This window comes from Hyla sarda, chromosome 1, assembly GCF_029499605.1.
Source record: "Hyla sarda isolate aHylSar1 chromosome 1, aHylSar1.hap1, whole genome shotgun sequence".
Lineage (NCBI taxonomy): Eukaryota > Metazoa > Chordata > Amphibia > Anura > Hylidae > Hyla > Hyla sarda.
The window spans coordinates 294426520-294442561 of record NC_079189.1 but is presented as its reverse complement, the minus strand read 5'-3'; positions in this window follow the sequence as shown (position 1 = coordinate 294442561).

Genomic DNA, 16042 nt, shown 5'->3' with positions numbered 1-16042 from the left:
TGGTCTACCACTAAAACATCCGCTCTCAGACCTTGTATGTTTGAATTGACCCCTCCTGACACATATAGCTACATTGAAGCTGTGTAACTTTACAGTTCAGCAGAACATTACATGTTACCGGGAGCCTAAGAATATATATACCATGATTTTCAGCCCTGCCAGGCAATTACATTGGTAGTGACTTCCTTATAGAATGTGAGTTTGTATAATTCTTAGAGATGATATCCGTGCCACAGATTTATTTTGTCTATGTTACTTACTTGCATTCTCTTGCAACCCTTTTATTGTATAAAATTAAACTTTATATTAAATGAATGGGACCTGTTCATGCAAATACTTTGACTCAGAAGCCTAAAATACATCTACTCTAGTATTAACTATGTGTTCATACATGTCCTGTTATTATTACTGTCACTGATAATAATAGATTTATGTATTATAATTATATAACATCATCAATATACAATTTTCTTTTAGTTTATGTGTTAGTAATATTTGTATGATTGTATATATATTTTTTTTCCTTACATTTGGAACAATACCTGTTTGCAATGTATATTATTGGGGGATAATATTTTTCTTAAATCTTTGTCATGTATACAGTACCTAAAGCGCTTAAAGATCGTTGTAAAATGATTGCAACTCTAAGTTGTGAACTTTGAGAATATCATTGTTTACAAAGAAAGAAAAGCAGGATAAGTTTGCTATGGGGATTTGCTCCTACTATGGACAGTTTCTAAAATGGACAGAGGTGTCAGCAGAGAACAACTGTGGTCAGACAGAAAAGAAATTAAAAAAGAAAAGAACTTCCTGTGGAGCATTCAGCAGCTGATAAGTACTGGAAGGATTATGATTGTTAAATTGAAGTAATTTACAACTCTGTTTAACTTTCTGGCACCAGTTGAGTTGGGAGTACCCCTTTAACTATAGGGGGTAAAGAGCCCATAAGGGGGACCCAGAAGGTCTATTTTATCTTAGGATACCTATATTATAAATGAAGACTGATAGTTGAGGTGCCTATTACAGATTTTGCATTGGGACCCAGAAGCCATTTTCTATATTCTGTAAGGCATTTAGCAGTGTTATCTTTAGTGCTTGATCATTCTTCACAGGATAATGTGGATAATGTCTTCAAGCTTTCATGACAAATCCACATTGACTTCTGCAAATATCCCATATTCAACAATTATAAATCAAAGGAGCATTTATTAAAAATGTAAGTACAATATTTCTATTTTTTTCTAGACAGGGTCAGATGTAAATATAATTTTAGACCAAGTGGTACTATACTGCAATATGACTCAAAATAATTTTGCAATGGCTTTTCTGGAAACATTTTCTACCTTTTCTGTGTGACCACAGTGCTCTCTGCTGACACCTCTGTCCATGTCAGGAACTGTTCAGAGCAGGAAAGGTTTGCTATGGGGATTTGCTTGTACTCTGGACAGTTCCTAAAATGGACAGAGGTGTCAGCAGAGAGCAATGTGGTCAGACCGAAAGGAAATTCAAAAAGAAAGGAAATTCCTGCAGAGCTTACAGCAGCTGATAGGTACTGGAAGGATTAAGATTTTTAAATAGAAGTAATTTACAAAAAAAAAATGTTAACAGACTTTAACAGACTTGACTATCAATTTTACTAATCTGTGTTTTTACATTGTATATTGAACACTGAGGAAGCTCCAGCTTGACTAAAATGTCAACTGTGGTTGTACTAACATTTTGCATAACGTTCACTCGTGCCTGGTCCACCATGTTTCATTCAATAAAATCTTGGAATTGCATAGTCTTTTTAGTGTTGATATCATATTTTTGTGTACTTGTTTCCTCATCCTTTCTAGCTAGGTTAATTTCTTGAAAGTAAAAAAAAAATACAAATATTTCTGAGCTTCTTTCTGGACACAGAATAGCTGATTAAATATAATAGAGATCTTGAGGCTTAGCAATGAAGAGTAGTACTACAGAGCAGACCCAGCTGTGGAGACCCAGATAATAATTATTGTTGTACACAAAGATTGGATTTTCGGATATCAGAAATAAGAAGCAATAAACTATTATTTTAAATGTCTTTTCTTCAATTAAAAAAACAGCATAGGGTCAAATGTGCCATAATTCTTATTTGGGCTCTCAGAATTTACCCTGTAAATTCTTCAAAAATCTAACAGAAGGCAGCACTTAGGGGGACATGTATCATTGCCTTTAGACTAGTTTTCCCGTCTACCGATTTTGCGCAATTGCGTTTTTTTTTGCATTTGGGTTGCGTTTTTTTTGGTGGATGATTTTCTAAAGTTGTCACCATTTTGGTGTACCGTAGACAACTTAATCCAGTGGACTGTTATTTATCATTTGCGCTCCAAAAATTTAGACCTTTTTTTTTGGTGCAATTGCGTTATTTTTGTCAAAATCGTCTAAAAATCTACGAGTGGTAGCAAGGACACGTAGAAAGTGTCTGATGCTCCACTGTTTAAAGCCAAGCAAGCATGGGTGTTGAAATTCATTTTTTTTGTGCAAGTGTCTCTAGAATATGTGATGTAATTGGCCAGTGCTTTCCGTTATTTCTGTTTACACTTAAACTTTTTTTTTTCAAAAATATTTTTATTTTTTACAAACATAAAAAAATTAAAAAAAACATATTCCAAATTAACTACATTGTTATTTCACAATGTAGTCAGCATCCTTTTTTTTTTACATTCTCAACATGTACTTTTACTATTTTGACTATTTTCCCACCAAACCATAAACATATGTGAATCTGTTGGTCGTCTTAAGAACACAATTTTAGTGTCTGCACAACAGATACGATTTCCTAATCTATAATCAGCTGACCTCGAATCTGTGCCGAAACATGCACGTATTCATTAACTATTAGTGGACTGCTGACCTTATTGTAGTTTGCTAGGGCGTACAATATTTTTTGGGTCAACTCATGTCTGTTTTTCCATATGGACAGAAAATGATGGTCTGGCATGATTTCCACTCTGTGTCAAATATCTCACATGCTGACAACATTTCATGATCAGAGGGGGAGATTTTACTAAACCAGTGTAGAGGAAGAGTGGTGCAGTTGCCCATAGCAACCAATCAGATTGCTTCCTTGATTTTTCCCAAGGCCTCGGCCAAATTAAAGAAGCAATCTGATTGGTTGCTATGGGCAACTGTCAAACTTATCCTTTGCACAGGTTTTGTTAAATCTCCCCCTATGAGTGAGATTTCTCCACACCTGTCTAGAGTACCATTTTTTGCTTTTCACCTAGCAAACAATAAGATTGCTTATTTCATTTGGAAAAAGGCCTATGAAAAAATGAAAGAAGCGATCTAATTGGTTGCAATGGGCAACTCAGCAACTTTTCCTTTGGGCAGGTTTTGATAAATCTCCCCCTGAATCCTTCCAGTACTTATTAGCTGCTGAATACTACAGAGGAAATTATTTTCTTCTTGAAACACAGAGCTCTCTGCTGACATGACGAGCACAGTGCTCTCTGCTGACATTTCTGTCCATTTTAAGAACTGTCCAGAGTAGGAGAAAATCCCCATAGCAAACATATGTTGCTCTGAACAGTTCCTAAAATGGACAGAGGTGTCAGCAGAGAGCACTGTGTTCCAAAAAGAAAATAATTTCCTCTGTAGTATTCAGCACCTAAGTACTGGAAGGATTAAGATTTTTTTTAAAGAAGTAATTTACAAATCTGTTTAACTTTCTGGCAACTGAGCAGCCAGACCTACTGCACTCAGACTCAAAAACCCATATATGTTTATATACTCAGTCTCATACTTTTCCAATGTGAATTATATGTGCATTAGTGTTACCATAGAAACAGATTATAAATTTTAACATTCTAATGCTTATTCTATTTCACTTGTGCACCAGGTTTCTCAATTCTCTGCATGCCTGCTCTTTATATGATATTAACAATGCCCCTCCCCTTTATTACATTGTCAAAAGAGGCAGAGCATAGATGACATTAAAATTTGTAACATCAACCTATGCAGAGGAACTATAGTAAATGCATAAAAAGACTGGCTTTGCCGTAGTGTGGGTTCTTACTAAGGTTTTTTCTCACCCTGCCTCCTGCAGCTCAGCTGCCGCTCTCCTGCCATTCTCCTGCTGTTCTGCAAGACCAGAGAAGCAGATTGCAAATTATACTCATTAGTGCTATTCCTATGCATAGCACTGAACAGTATATACAATCAAAAGATTACTATAAATAGTCCCCTATGGGGACATAAATGTAAAGTAAATAGTAAAAAATAAGGACAAAAATGTGAATAAGCCCCTCCCTTAATAAACATTTTAATTGTCCCTTTTTCCCATTTTTACAAAAAAATAAAACAAAAGCGTAAAAAAGATAAGCATTTTTGGTATTGGTGCATGCGTAAATGTTCAAACTATTAAAATGTAATGTTAATGTATGGTGAAGGACGTAAACATGAAGATAAAAGTCCCAAATTGCTTACCGCATGCTGAGAGTTGTCGTTTTGAAACATCTGGAGGTCCGCAGGTTGAAGACCACTGCCCGGGCCTTTGTCATCATCCAGCCCCCCCATCCCCCCCTTTAGTTTTGTACTCACCTCCGCTCGGCGGGACGTTTGGGTGAGCTGGTCCGGGCCATCTGTGCTGCAGGACCGTCCAGTGGGGAGGGATAGTCGTTCCGGTGGGGAGGGATAGCCTGTCCATCTTCACCGGGGGGGGGGGCTCTTCTCCGCGCTTCGGGCCCGGAATAAAGACGTTGCTTTGACGACGACGCACAGGGACGTTGCGTCCCTGTCCGTCGTCGTCAAGGCAACGTCATTATTCCGGGCGCGAAGTGCGGAGAAGAGGCCCGTGAAAATGGACAGGCCGGTGAAGATGGACAGCCCAGAACGACTATCCCTCCCCACCGGACGGTCCCTGCAGCACAGATGGCCCGGATCAGCTCACCCGAACGTCCCGCCGAGTGGAGGTGAGTACAAAACTAAAGGGGGGATGGGGGGCTGGATGATGACGAAGGCCCGGGCAGTGGTCTTCAACCTGCGAACCTCCAGATGTTTCAAAACTACAACTCCCAGCATGCCCGGACAGCCGATGGCTGTCCGGGTATGCTGGGAGTTGTAGTTTTGAAACATCTGGAGGTCCGCAGGTTGAAGACCACTGTTAAATCAGACATTGACAAGCGGTGATGATGAAGGGGGTGGTGTGGGATGATGACAGGGTAATGAGGAAGGGGGGATGATGACAGGGTAATGATGAAGGGGGGGATGATGACAGGGTAATGATGAAGGGGGGGATGATGACAGGGTAATGATGAAGGGGGGGATGATGACAGGCGAAGATGATGAAGGGGGGGATGATGACGGGGGTCTGGATGATGACATGGGAAGGATGATGGGGGATGGGGGGCTGGATGATGACGAAGGCCCGGGCAGTGGTCTTCAACCTGCGAACCTCCAGATGTTTCAAAACTACAACTCCCAGCATGCCCGGACAGCCGATGGCTGTCCGGGTATGCTGGGAGTTGTAGTTTTGAAACATCTGGAGGTCCGCAGGTTGAAGATTACTGTTAAATCAGACATTGACAAGCTGTGATGATGAAGGGGGTGGTGTGGGATGATGACAGGGTAATGATGAAGGGGGGGATGATGACAGGGTAATGATGAAGGGGGGGGATGATGACAGGGTAATGATGAAGGGGGGGATGATGACGGGGATCTGGATGATGACATGGGGGGGGATGATGTATTTCCCACCCTAGACATAGTCGAGTCAATAACTTTTCCTGGGTTTTTGGTGTGAAATTAGGGGCCTCGGCTTATATTCAGGTCGGCTTATACTTGAGTATATACAGTAGTTACATCACATTCAAAAAAAAAAAAATTAAAGGGGTACTCCGGTGGAAAACTTTTCTTTGTTTTTTTTTTTTTTTTTTAATCAACTGGCGCCAGAGAGTTAAACAGATTTGTAAATTACTTCTATTTAAAAAATCTTAATCTTTCCAGTACTTATTAGCTGCTGAATACTAAGAGGAAATTATTTTCTTTTTGGAACACAGAGCTCTCTGCAGACATTATGACCACAGTGCTCTCTGCTGACATCTCTGTCCATTTTAGAGACTGTCCAGAGAAGCATATGTTTGCTATGGGGATTTTCTCCTACTTTGGACAGTTTTTAAAATGGACAGAGATGTCAGCAGAGAGTTGATCACCAGTTGATTAAAAAAAAAAAAAAGTTTTCCACTTTAATAAAAAATAATTAAAATATGTCATAAATCAAATATAAAAGTGGTACTGATAAGAACAACAGATCACGAATCAAAAGATGAGCCCTCATACAGCCCCATATACAGAAAAAATGTATAGAGGTCAGAACAGGACAAAATTAAACGCAATTTTTTTTTTAAGCAGTACAATAGAAAAGCATGTAACCATGGGTGTCACATTACTCATATGTAGGGGCGTGACGGTTAGTACGTAGCCATCACGCCTCCTCCCATAGACATGAATGGAGGGGGCGTGGTGGCTGTTGTCGCTAGCCATCGGCACGGAGCGGAGTTCTCTCCATGCACGGATGACTGGGGTGCTGCACTGGAAATTGCAGGGGTCCCCAGCGGTGGGACCCCCATGCTCATACATCTTATCCCCTATCCTTTCAGCGGAGTACCACTTTAAGGGGTTAAAATCTACCCTTTTATTTGATGTAACATAAAAATTTCTTCTCCACCCGGCCCATGGAGTGCATAGCATCACTACTTACCTCCACTGGCTGTTTAGTATACAGCTGTGCATAGTGCACGGTGTACACAAACTAGGACTCCCATCACTGTATTGACCTGAGTCCCAGCTCCTAGCAGGGATGAACTGTGCCTGCAGCTATACAGCCTCTGGCACACTTCATGCTGGGCAGGAGATGTACATCATAACCCCCTTCCCAGCAACAATATACAAGAAACCAGTGATGTTTATGACTGGTTTACTGTGAGCCCTTGCTGGGCAGAGCGCTGTGCTCCAGCCCAGAAAGGAAAGAGTAATCTCTTTTCTATAGATGGCAGTATATACTGTATACTTTAGCCAGACATCTACTTACCACCCTGGCTCCTCCATCTGCATGGAGTTTGTATGTTCTTCCTGTGTTTGCTTGGGTTTTCTCTGTGTACTCTGGTTTCCTCCTACTTTCCCAAAAACATTTTGAGGTTACACTGTGAGGCTCAATGGGGACAGGTATCAATGTGATCAACTCTGTACAGTGCTATAGAATAGATCAGTACTATATAAATAAATAAACATATGTACTTGAATAGTACATATTCAGTGTTGAGCCGCATAGGCCATATTCGAATTCACGAATATTCGCAAATATTCGTCATATATTTGCTAAATTCGCATATTCGAAATATTCTCGTTTTATTTTCGCATATGTGAAAATTCGCATATGCGAAAATTTACATATGCGAAAATTAACATGCAAAAATTTACATATACTCAAATTAGTATAAGCGAAAATTAGCATATGTGGAAATTTGCGTATGTAAATTTTCGCATATGCGAAAATTCGCACGCCAGTCTCACACAGTAGTATTAGAGCCTTCTTTACACCACACAAGCTGGAAGCAGAGAGGGGTGATCACCGTGATGTGTACTGTAAAAAATTAAAAAATAAAGAAATAAAAAATATTCGGAATTACGAATATTTAGTGCTATATTCGCAAATATGTGATATTCGTGAATAAAATCTGCATTGCGAATATTCGCGTGCAACACTACTTGAATATTATTTGAATGTTCTGTGTATGCATCCTAATATTTTACATAAACATTTATCTTAAATTGTAAAAATCATTGTCATTGTAAGTCATTGGATTTTGACAGAAGCTGTCTTGTTTTCATCTGTCGTGTTTTATAAGCCTCACATACTTATTGTCACAAGAAATAAGTGCCATAACAAAAATTATCAAAGCAAGAAAACCAATTTCTAAAAGACAGAATAACTGTGATGTGAGACTAATCAATAGTACTCCTTCTGTAAATACTCTTGGTTTCAGAGCATTAGAAAACATCTGCCATGTATTTAGGATTTTTTCTCAGAATGGATCTTAATTATAAAAAGGTAAAATTATACAGATCAAAGTGCTCATCTCCTGTATTCTTTGCACATACCTCACAAATGAATAATGGCTTATATGTGGAAATCTATATATACACTGCTGAATGAACTAATCGTATGAAATACAAAATCACACAAACATTATCAATGGAAATCAAATTTATGAACCCATGGAGGTCTGGATATGGAGTCACACTCAAAATCAAAGTGGAAAACCACATTACAGGCTGATCCAACTTTGATGAAATGTCCTTAAAACAAGTCAAAATGAGGCTCAGTAGTGTGTGTGGCCTCCACGTGCCCATATGACCTCCCTTCAATGCCTGGGCATGCTTCTGATGAAGTGGCGGATGGTCTCGTGAAGGATGTCCTCCCAGACCTGGACTAAAGCATCTGCCAACTCCTGGACAGTCTGTGGTGCAATGTGACGTTGGTGGATGGAGCGAGACATGATGTCCCAGATGTGCTCAATCGGATTCAGGTCTGGGGAATGGGCGGGCCAGTCCATAGCATCAATGCCTTCCTATTGCAGGAACTGCTGACCCACTCCAGCCACATGAGGTCTAGCATCGTCTTGCATTAGAAGGAACCCAGGGCCTACCGCAACAGCATATGGTCTTACAAAGGGTCTGAGGATCTCATCTCAGTACCTGATGGCAGTCAGGCTACCTCTGGCAAGCACATGGAGGGCTATACGGCCCCCAAAGAAATGCCACCCGACACCATTACTGCCCCACCGCCAAAACGGTCATGCTGGAGGATGTTGCAGGCAGCAGAACGTTCTCCACAGCATCTCCAGACACTGTCACGTCTGTCACAGGTGCTCAGTGTGAACCTGCTTTTAACTGTGAAGAGCACAGGGCGCCAGTGGCCAGTTTGCCAATCTTGGGGTTCTCTGGCAAATGTCAACCATCCTGCATGGTATTGGGCTGTAAGCACAACCCCACCTGTGGACGTCGGGCCCTCATACCACCCTCATGGAGTTTGTTTCCGACCGTTTCTGCTGGAGGTCATTTTGCAGGGCTCTGGCAGTGCTCCTCCTGCTCCTCCTTGCATAAAGGCGGAGGTAACGGTCCTGCTGCTGGGTTGTTGCCCTCCTATGGCCTCCTCTATGTCTCCTAATGTACTTGCCTGTCTCCTGGTAGCGCCTCCATGCTCTGGACACTACGCTGACAGACACAGCAAACCTTCTTGCCAAAGCTTGCATTGATGTGCCATCCTGCATGAGCTGCACTACCTGAGCCCCTTGTGTGGGTTGTAGACTCCGTCTCATGCTACCACTAGAGTGAAAGCACTGCCAGCATTCAAAAGTGACCAAAACATCAGCCAGGAAGCATAGGAACTGAGAAGTGGTCTGTGGTCACCACCTGCAGAACCACTCCTTTATTGGGGGTGTCTTGCTTATTGCCTATAATTTCCACCTGCTGTCTGTTACATTTGCAAAACAGCATGTGAAATTGATTGTCAATCAGTGTTGCTTCCTGAGTGGACAGTGTGATTTCACAGAAGTGTGATTGACTTGTCGTTACATTGTGTTGTTTAAGTGTGCCCTTTATTTTTTTGATCAGTGTATATATGAAACTCAGTGTGTGTGTGTGTGTGTGTGTGTATACATTTTTTGAAAAATTCAATTCGGGCGATTCGCCAAATTTTCAGAAAAAATTTGGTTCAGTACGATTTATTTGCGGCGAATCATTATTAAAAATGACTATTTCTGGGCTACAGAGAGCCTCAATAGGGGCGCAGAACACTTTGCCTTGTCGTAACACGCATGGGGAGTGTGCTATGTTAGTGAAATAATACTGTTATTCAGTATGACATGCAGATTACAGGTATCGCTATTAGGATCACTGCCACAGAGCGCCTGGATGTGGCAGCAGGGATACCTTATGGCGCCACAATTGAAGAAATTAAAGAGATTTTTTTATGTAATTTCTATTTTATTTAAATTTTTTAATATCCTTTTTTGAGGACCCATTGAGCAGCCACCTGTTCCAGCCCCCCCCCCCCCCCAACTGTACTCTGTGTGGAGCTGCAAATGTTTTATTTAATCAGTAATTGTTACGCCGAGCGCTCCGGGTCCCCGCTCCTCCCCGGAGCGCTCGCTACACTCTCGTTACTGCAGCGCCCCGGTCAGATCCACTGACCGGGTGCGCTGCGATACCGCCTCCAGCCGGGATGCGATTCGCGATGCGGGTGGCGCCCGCTCGCGATGCGCACCCCGGCTCCCGTACCTGACTCGCTCTCCGTCGGTCCTGTCCCGGCGCGCGCGGCCCCGCTCCCTAGGGCGCGCGCGCGCCGGGTCTCTGCGATTTAAAGGGCCACTGCGCCGCTGATTGGCGCAGTGGTTCTAATTAGTGTGTTCACCTGTGCACTCCATATATATACCTCACTTCCCCTGCACTCCCTCGCCGGATCTTGTTGCCCTTGTGCCTAGTGAAAGCGTTCCCTTGTGTGTTCCTAGCCTGTGTTCCAGACCTCCTGCCGTTGCCCCTGACTACGATACTTGCTGCCTGCCCCGACCTTCTGCTACGTCCGACCTTGCTTCTGTCTACTCCCTTGTACCGTGCCTATCTTCAGCAGTCAGAGAGGTTGAGCCGTTGCTAGTGGATACGACCTGGTCACTACCGCCGCAGCAAGACCATCCCGCTTTGCGGCGGGCTCTGGTGAATACCAGTAGTGACTTAGAACCGATCCACTAGCACGGTCCACGCCAATCCCTCTCTGGCACAGAGGATCCACCTCCTGCCAGCCGGCATCGTGACAGTAGATCCGGCCATGGATCCCGCTGAAGTACCTCTGCCAGTTGTCGCTGACCTCACCACGGTGGTCGCCCAGCAGTCACAACAGATAGCGCAACAAGGCCACCAGCTGTCTCAACTGATCGTGATGCTACAGCAGCTACTACCACAGCTTCAGCAATCATCTCCTCCGCCAGCTCCTGCACCTCCTCCGCAGCGAGTGGCCGCTTCAGGCCTACGACTATCCTTGCCGGACAAATTTGATGGGGACTCTAAGTTTTGCCGTGGCTTTCTTTCACAATGTTCCCTGCACTTGGAGATGATGTCGGACCAGTTTCCTACTGAAAGGTCTAAGGTGGCTTTCGTAGTCAGCCTTCTGTCTGGAAAAGCTCTGTCATGGGCCACACCGCTCTGGGACCGCAATGACCCCGTCACTGCCTCTGTACACTCCTTCTTCTCGGAAATTCGTAGTGTCTTTGAGGAACCTGCCCGAGCCTCCTCTGCTGAGACTGCCCTGCTGAACCTGGTCCAGGGTAATTCTTCCGTTGGCGAGTACGCCATACAATTCCGTACTCTTGCTTCTGAACTATCCTGGAATAATGAGGCCCTCTGCGCGACCTTTAAAAAAGGCCTATCCAGCAACATTAAAGATGTTCTGGCCGCACGAGAAATTCCTGCTAATCTACATGAACTCATTCATCTTGCCACTCGCATTGACATGCGTTTTTCCGAAAGGCGTCAGGAGCTCCGCCAGGATATGGACTTTGTTCGCACGAGGCGTTTTTTCTCCCCGGCTCCTCTCTCCTCTGGTCCTCTGCAATCCGTTCCTGTGCCTCCCGCCGTGGAGGCTATGCAAGTTGACCGGTCTCGCCTGACACCTCAAGAGAGGACACGACGCCGCATGGAGAATCTCTGCCTGTACTGTGCCGGTACCGAACACTTCCTGAAGGATTGTCCTATCCGTCCTCCCCGCCTGGAAAGACGCACGCTGACTCCGCACAAAGGTGAGACAGTTCTTGATGTCTACTCTGCTTCTCCACGCCTTACTGTGCCTGTGCGGATATCTGCATCTACCTTCTCCTTCTCTACTATGGCCTTCTTGGATTCCGGATCTGCAGGAAACTTTATTTTGGCCTCTCTCATCAACAGGTTCAACATCCCGGTAACCAGTCTCGCCAGGCCCCTCTACATCAATTGTGTTAACAATGAAAGATTGGACTGTACCATACGTTACCGCACGGAGCCCCTTCTAATGTGCATCGGACCTCATCAAGAAAAAATTGAGTTCTTGGTCCTCCCCAATTGCACTTCCGAAATTCTCCTTGGACTACCGTGGCTCCAACGCCATTCCCCAACCCTGGATTGGTCCACGGGGGAGATCAAGAGCTGGGGTATCTCTTGTTTCAAGGACTGCCTTAAACCGGTTCCCAGTACTCCCTGCCGTGACCCTGTGGTTCCCCCTGTAACCGGTCTCCCTAAGGCCTATATGGACTTTGCTGATGTGTTTTGCAAAAAACAAGCTGAGACTCTACCTCCTCACAGGCCTTATGACTGTCCTATTGACCTCCTCCCGGGCACTACTCCACCCCGGGGCAGAATTTATCCTCTGTCCGCCCCAGAGACTCTTGCTATGTCTGAGTACATCCAGGAAAATTTAAAAAAGGGGTTTATCCGCAAATCCTCCTCTCCTGCCGGAGCTGGATTTTTCTTTGTGTCCAAAAAAGATGGCTCCCTACGTCCTTGCATTGACTACCGCGGTCTTAATAAAATCATGGTAAAGAACCGCTACCCTCTACCTCTTATCTCTGAACTCTTTGATCGCCTCCAAGGTGCCCACATCTTTACCAAACTGGACTTAAGAGGTGCTTATAATCTCATCCGCATCAGGGAGGGGGATGAATGGAAAACGGCATTTAACACTAGAGATGGACACTTTGAGTATCTGGTCATGCCCTTTGGCCTGTGCAACGCCCCTGCCGTCTTCCAAGACTTTGTTAATGAAATTTTTCGTGATCTCTTATATTCCTGTGTTGTTGTGTATCTGGACGATATTCTGATTTTTTCTGCCAACCTAGAAGAACACCGCCAGCATGTCCGCATGGTTCTTCAGAGACTTCGTGACAATCAACTTTATGCCAAAATGGAGAAATGTCTGTTTGAATGTCAATCTCTTCCTTTCTTAGGATACTTGGTCTCTGGCCAGGGACTACAAATTGTTACGCCTAGCGCTCCGGGTCCCCGCTCCTCCCCGGAGCGCTCACGGCGTCTCTCTCCCCGCAGCGCCCCGGTCAGTCCCGCTGACCGGGAGCGCTGCACTGTCATGGCCGTCGGGGATGCGATTCGCACAGCGGGACGCGCCCGCTCGCGAATCGCATCCCAGGTCACTTACCCGTCCCGGTCCCCTGCTGTCATGTGCTGGCGCGCGCGGCTCCGCTCTCTAGGGCGCGCGCGCGCCAGCTCTCTGAGACTTAAAGGGCCAGTGCACCAATGATTGGTGCCTGGCCCAATTAGCTTAATTGGCTTCCACCTGCTCCCAGACTATATCTGATCTCCTCCCATGCACTTCCTTGCCGGATCTTGTTGCCTTGTGCCAGTGAAAGCGTTTAGTGTGTCCAAAGCCTGTGTACCTGAACTTCTGCTATCCATCCTGACTACGAACCTTGCCGCCTGCCCCCGACCTTCTGCTACGTCTGACCTTGCCTCTGCCTTGTCCTTCTGTCCCACGCCTTCTCAGCAGTCAGCGAGGTTGAGCCGTTGCTAGTGGATACGACCTGGTTGCTACTGCCGCAGCAAGACCATCCCGCTTTGCGGCGGGCTCTGGTGAAAACCAGTAGCCTCTTAGAACCGGTCCACTAGCACGGTCCACGCCAATCCCTCGCTGACACAGCGGATCCACAACCCGTAAGCCGAATCGTGACAGTAGATCCGGCCATGGATCCCGCTGAGGTGCCGCTGCCAAGTCTCGCTGACCTTACCACGGTGGTCGCTCAGCAATCGCAGCAAATTGCCCAACAAGGACAGCAGCTGTCGCAGTTGACCGCCACGTTACAGCAACTTCTGCCTCTGCTACAGCAACAACCATCTCCTCCGCCAGCTCCTGCACCTCCTCCGCAGCGAGTGGCCGCTCCTAGCCTCCGCTTGTCCCTGCCGGACAAATTTGATGGGGACTCCAGACTCTGCCGTGGATTTTTGTCTCAGTGTTCCCTGCATATGGAGATGTTGTCGGACTTTTTTCCTACAGAACGGTCTAAGGTGGCGTTCGTAGTAAGCCTTCTTTCAGGAAAGGCCTTGTCTTGGGCCACACCGCTCTGGGACCGCAATGATCCTGCCACAGCCTCAGTCCAGTCCTTCTTCGCTGAAGTCCGAAGTGTCTTTGAGGAACCTGCCCGAGCCTCTTCTGCTGAGACTGCCTTGCTGAACCTGGTCCAGGGTAATTCTTCCGTTGGCGAGTACGCCATACAATTCCGTACTCTTGCTTCTGAACTATCCTGGAATAACGAGGCTCTCTGCGCGACCTTTAAAAAAGGCTTATCCAGTCGCATCAAGGATGTGCTGGCCGCACGAGAGATTCCTGCCAACCTCCAAGAACTCATCCATTTGGCTACCCGCATTGACATGCGTTTTTCTGAGCGACACCAAGAGCTCCGCCAGGAAAAAGACTTAGATCTCTGGGCACCTCTCCCACAGCATCCTTTGCAGTCTACGCCTGGGCCTCCCGCCAAGGAGGCCATGCAAGTGGATCGGTCTCGCCTGACCCAGGAAGAGAGGAATCGCCGTAGAGAAGAAAATCTCTGTCTGTACTGTGCCAGTACCGAGCATTTCTTGGTGGATTGCTCTATCCGTCCTCCACGCCTGGGAAACGCACGCACGCACCCAGCTCACGTGGGTGTGGCGTCTCTTGGTTCTAAGTCTGCTTCTCCACGTCTCACGGTGCCCGTGCGGATTTCTCCTTCAGCCAACTCCTCCCTCTCAGCCGTGGCCTGCTTGGACTCTGGTGCCTCTGGAAATTTTATATTGGAGTCCTTTGTGAATAAGTTCAGCATCCCGGTGACCCGTCTCGTCAAGCCGCTCTACATTTCTGCGGTCAACGGAGCCAGATTGGACTGCACCGTGCGTTACCGCACAGAACCCCTCCTGATGTCTATTGGACCCCACCTCGAGAGGATTGAGCTCTTCGTTCTCCCCGGTTGTACCTCTGAGGTCCTCCTCGGTCTGCCATGGCTCCGGCTTCATTCCCCCACCCTTGATTGGACCACCGAGGAGATCAAGAACTGGGACTCTGCCTGCCATGGGAAGTGCCTCTCCCCCCCTCCCAGTCCCGTCAGGCAAGCCTCTGTGCCTCCTCATGGCCCCCGTCCTGGTGTCACACTGCCCCGTGCCAGGCTTCGCCCTCTGCCCTCCCTCCCCATTCCCACTCCTGCTGTGCTGCCTCCCGTTGAGGAAAACCTCCATTCTTTCCCGGTGTCCTCATCCCAGGGGAGGCAGTTACCGGACAAAGAAAGGGGGAGACCTAAGGGGGGGGGGTACTGTTACGCCTAGCGCTCCGGGTCCCCGCTCCTCCACGGAGCGCTCACGGCGTCTCTCTCCCCGCAGCGCCCCGGTCAGTCCCGCTGACCGGGAGCGCTGCACTGTCATGGCCGTCGGGGATGCGATTCGCACAGCGGGACGCGCCCGCTCGCGAATCGCATCCCAGGTCACTTACCCGTCCCGGTCCCCTGCTGTCATGTGCTGGCGCGCGCGGCTCCGCTCTCTAGGGCGCGCGCGCGCCAGCTCTCTGAGACTTAAAGGGCCAGTGCACCAATGATTGGTGCCCGGCCCAATTAGCTTAATTGGCTTCCACCTGCTCCCAGACTATATCTGATCTCCTCCCATGCACTCCCTTGCCGGATCTTGTTGCCTTGTGCCAGTGAAAGAGTTTAGTGTGTCCAAAGCCTGTGTACCTGAACTTCTGCTATCCATCCTGACTACGAACCTTGCCGCCTGCCCCCGACCTTCTGCTACGTCTGACCTTGCCTCTGCCTTGTCCTTCTGTCCCACGCCTTCTCAGCAGTCAGCGAGGTTGAGCCGTTGCTAGTGGATACGACCTGGTTGCTACTGCCGCAGCAAGACCATCCCGCTTTGCGGCGGGCTCTGGTGAAAACCAGTAGCCTCTTAGAACCGGTCCACTAGCACGGTCCACGCCAATCCCTCGCTGACACAGCGGATCCACAACCCGTAAGCCGAATCGTGA